Here is a 5,167-nt window from a genome sequence, read left to right as displayed (position 1 = left end):
AATAGAAATATGCCTATGAATAAGTGTTTTTCCTTTCTAATCTTTATACTTAATTGTTTTTATTTACCGATTGTACTGACTGGGACCTTCAGTACAGTATCAAATAGAAGAGTGACTAGAGAGCAGCATTCTAGCATACTTGTCTTAGTGTCAAAGGGAATGGAAAGCTTTCAACATTTTACCAGTAGGTAGGGTGTTTTCTGTAATTTTTTGTTTGTTTTGTGAAATAGAACTTTTAATGCAGTTTACCTCTCTTCTAAGATTGTCAAGAATTTTTGTCATGAATCAATAGTGAATTTTGTTTTTCTCCATTTATTGAGATGATCATTTATTTTGGTCGTTGTTTAGTTAATGTAGTGAATTATGTTGTCTTTTTAAAAGTCAATTTTAATAAAGTATAATTTACATGTTAAAATACATACATTTTAAGTATATAATTGGAGGTAGTTTGACAAACAATCATCACAATAAAGATATTAAACATTCCGTTACCCCATAAATCTCCCTTGTGCCTTTTTTAGGTAAATTCCCACTCCTCCATCCCCACAAAGCACACACTAATCTGCTTTCTGTTGCTATAGATTAAGTTGCCTTTTCTCAAGTTTTATGTAAATGCAGTTATATAATATGTAGCCTTTTGAGTCAGGCTTCTTTCACTTGGCATAATGCTTTTAATATTCATCCATGTCATGTGTGTTATTATTTTGTCATTTCTTATTACTGACTAGTATTGTATGAGTCTACCACAATTTGTTTATTCATCCTCTTTCAGTAGAGATTTAAATTGTTTTAAGTTTTTGACTATTAAGAATAAAGCTTTGGGGGCTGGGGATGTGGCTCAAGCAGTAGCATGCTCGCCTGGCATGTGCAGGGCACTGGGTTTGATCCTCATAACCACATAAAAATAAAATCAAGATGTTGTGTCACCGAGAACTAAAAAATAAATATTAAAAAATTCTCTCTCTCTCAAAAAAAGAAAGAAATTGTATGCACCTAAAACTAATAAAAAAATAAATATTAAAAAAAGAATAAAGCTTTCTTGAGCATTCAGTCTTTCTGTGGGTATCTACTTTCTTTACTTTTGGGAAAATACCTATGAGTCATAGGCAGATATATTTTTAATTTCAGAAGAAACTGCTAAACTTTTCCAAAATGATGATATTACTTTATGTACTTACCTACAATTTCCGTGCAATCCATTTGCTTTACACTCTTGCTGACCCTTCACTGGTATTCCTTTTTAATTTTAGCTTCACTGATGGAGGAAATAGTATCATTGTGATTTTAAATTACATTTCACTAATGACTAAAGATACTTTGGGGGGGTGTTTATCTGCCATTTTTATATATTTATATGCAGATGTATGTATATAAATGTCTCTTCATATCTTTTGCCCATTTCTACCTGGATTGTTTATCTTCTCATTATTGGTTTTTAAGAATTCTTCATATGTCTGGATGCAAATTTTTTATTAGATATGTGTTTTGCTAATACTTTCTCCCAGTTTCTTACATCCCTTTTGTTTTTCTTGACAGTAATGATCAAAGAGCAGACATTTTTAATTTTGATATTCAATTTATCCAGTTTCCTTTTTGTTCTTTAGATTTCTAAGTTCTGTTTTTAACTGACAAATAATAATTGTATATATTTATAGGAGACAATGTGATATTTTGATTTATGTTTATAATATGGAATGATTAAATCAGGCTCATTAGCAAATCCATCACCACACATCTTTATCTTTTTTTGGTGATGAAACACTTAAAATGTACTTTAGTGATTTTGAAATACTCGATGCATTATTATTTCTTTTAGCTACTATTATGCTTAATAGATCGCTAAACCTCATTCCTCCTATCTAACAAACTTTGTACCCTTTGATCAAAACCGCCCCCTCCCACATCCACCCCTCCCCACCTTCAATAATTATTATTCTACTTTCTACTCTATGAATTCAATGTTTTAGATTCCACATATGAGTGAGATCAAGCAGTATTTGCCTTTCTGTGTTTGCCTCATTGCACTTAGCATAATGTCCTCCAGGTTCATCTATGTTGTTGGAAATCATGGGATTTCCCACTTTTAAGGGAATACTTCCCAGTGGCTCCAGAGGCTGAGACAAGTGGGTCATGAGTTCTAAGCAAGCTTCAGCAACTTAGCAAGTGGTAAGCAACTCAGGGAGACCCTGCCTCTAAATAAAATACAAAAGAAGGGCTGGTGATATCACTTGGTGGTTAAAGGCCCCTGGTACCAAAAAGAAAAATTCCTGGTACCAAAAGAGAAAAAAAAATGGCTAGATACTTTTCCAATGTGTTCTTATGCCACATTTTCTTTTTCTTTTTTAAAAATATTTTTTGTTGCCAATGTTTATTTTTATGTGGTGCTGAGGATCGAACCCAGGGCCTCACATATGCCAGGCAAGTGCTCTACTACTGAGCCACACCCACAGTCCCCACATTTTCTTTATCCATCTATTTTTAAGATTCTCATACTTTTCAAGTCCAATTAAAAAATCTTTTTTTTGTGTGTGTTTCTTTACAGACTATTTATAATTCTAAGATTTAAGATTTATGATCCATTTCTAATTAATTTTTGTATGGGACATAAAATAAGATTCCAGGTTCTTTTTAATTCCATGTAGACTTTCAAATTTTTTGAACGCCTTCTCTTTAAAAGACTATCTTCCTAGCCCTGCTTAATTACTTTGACCTCTTAAAAAATTAACTATTTGTGCATGTTTTAAAACATGCAAAATGAAAATTTTAAGTATATATTACATAGAAAGGGTTAAAATGAATATGGCTGAGTAACAAGAATATATGGTAACTGGTCCTTCCCCACTAGTTTCTGGAAGAAAAGCATTATTAGGGCATAGACTATAAAATGGCATACAAAGCAAAGATAGAAACAAAAAAAGCTTGCAAATTGTATTTCTAGCTGTCAAGACATTATTTTTGAGAGCTGAGGTTATCTCTAACGACGAAACCAAAGCCAGCTATTAAACAGCCAGAATGCGACGGTAATTGAATACATGACCATTTCTCTCTTGGCACGTTCTTTGTTCTCCTCTTCTAGAAGATGCAGGCGTCTATTTAGTTTGATTATCTGTCGTCTTAATGAAGCTGCATCTACAGTAGTCACTTCATCCGAAGTTCCTTCAATTGCTGTATCTATATTTGAAATGTCATTCCTGATGTTTTCAGAATTGGAAGAGGTAGCAGAAGATCCGCTACCCAACATGGGTCTGTGATTTTGATCTAGCACATCGAAGATATGGTTGTAAGTCCTATGACTAGAAGACTGAATAAGTGACAAATGCCATGAGCAGAACCAAGATAAGCTCTATCTTCAGGTAACATCTGAACAGGACAGATGGGAGTCTGTTGTGTTGATGGTGTCACATTGGAATGATTTCTAACTATTCATTTCCATGAACAGCATATTCACTCATAGAGGACTCTCTTTTTAGTTCACTGCATGGATTTCTTCATTTTGAGGAGTTAGAGGTCTTTCTGAATCCAGAAATCTAGTGATCTTTCACTTAACATGAGAACATGAGGTGTAGTTGTAGTGCCAGAGGTTTAAAGGTAGTGGACTGAACAAGGTCAGGATCTGCTGGTCTTGAAAACGGAATGTCCTCATGGTTTCCTGCCATGACAACGTTCTCTGGAACACTAGCATTTGGAACTCCTTGGAATTCTTGTTACAGGTCAGCATTTGATGGTATTACCATTAATTTTTTCTAAGACCCTCATTTGCTGACTAATAACCTTGGTGTTTTCCATTTTGAACTGAATTTGACTAATTTCAGCCATCTTGGCAGCAGTGAAAACAAGGAAATGCTGCCCTGTTCACCAAATGTGTTCCAGGACTGCTTGCTATTTGACACTATCTGCTCTTGTACTTCCTATTAAATTCTTTAATTTGCTCCAGGGTACACGAGTTAAATTTGGAGAAACTTTGTGCCCCTAGGGTCCCTAGGATGGGGCTGCATGTTCTCAGAGGTTACTGGCTGAGCACAGTTGGGTGCTGGGGCAAAGTGCCTCCTGGGTTAGCCTGTAGTAGACTAGGAGCTTGCTGCAAAACCTAAGTGAAAATGAGAACACATGTATTGCACACATATTGGATAAACTGCTGAAATGTCGGGAATTCATTGAGTCTGCATTGATGTTTAAGGTGATCAGTGATCATGAAATATTAGGTGAATTGATTTTCTTAAATCTGACACAAGAAGAGTTACATTTAGTTCCTTTAGATACTTTGCATTTTCATATAAATTTTAGAACCAGCTTTTTTATTTCTTTAAAACAATCTAGTGGAGTTTTGATTGAGATTACATAGAATCCATGAACATTTGGGGACTATCCCTCTCTCCCACTTCACTCTTTATGACTGCTTTTTCTGGACTGTATAAGTTTTTCTTTCCCCTGGAATAATTTTCTTCTTCTTTTAAATTTTGCTTAGTTTTCTATGTACCTAGAAATATTTCACCCCCAAGATTCTTTTCCATCTCTAGCATCTGATTTGGTATTCTTTCTTTCTTTTTTTTTTCAGAGAAATCTCTCCCATCATTTCTGATCTGCTTAAATATGGACAGCTTGCTCCATAGACCTTGCTGAACACCATCATCTTAGAAACTCCCCCATCACCATCTTAGATTTTATTTTATTTTGTTTTGCCTTCTTCTTGACTTGATTTTCCTATTTCCTTAGGTTTTCTTTTTTCTTAGTTCACTATCTTTTTTTGGTGACCACATCATTTAAACATTTCCCAAGAGCACATAGGAGGTAAAATTTTAGATTATATGTATCTTTATTTTGCCATCATACTTAACTCATAGTTTCACTGGCTGTAGAATTCTATGTTGGAAATGACTTTTTCTTTTGATGACATTGTTCCATTGTTTTGAAAAATGTTACTGGGTAAAATAAAATATCACAATAATCCACAATCCTTTATATAAAATCTGTTAATTCTTTTTTTAAATACTTATTCATTTATTTTTAGGTGTAGATGGACACAACACAATGCCTTTATTTTTATGTGGTGCTGAGAATCGAACCCAGGTCCCGCTTGTGCTAGGCGAGCGCTCTACTGCTGAGCCACAATCCCAGCCCCCAAATCTGTTAATTCTTGATGTTATTTTTTCCAACTCTTTCTCTCTGA

At 34.4% G+C, this 5,167-nt stretch overlaps 1 pseudogene; it reads right to left on the bottom strand.

Moving 5' to 3' along the window:
- Window positions 1-2,974: 2,974 nt before the first annotated feature.
- Window positions 2,975-3,816, bottom strand: LOC114086186 (mitochondrial fission factor-like; annotated as a pseudogene).
- Window positions 3,817-5,167: the final 1,351 nt, after the last annotated feature.

The sequence above is a fragment of the Marmota flaviventris genome, chromosome X (genome assembly GCF_047511675.1).
Source record: "Marmota flaviventris isolate mMarFla1 chromosome X, mMarFla1.hap1, whole genome shotgun sequence".
Lineage (NCBI taxonomy): Eukaryota > Metazoa > Chordata > Mammalia > Rodentia > Sciuridae > Marmota > Marmota flaviventris.
The sequence above is the reverse complement of the archived record's forward strand: the minus strand, read 5'-3'. Positions and strand labels throughout refer to the sequence as shown.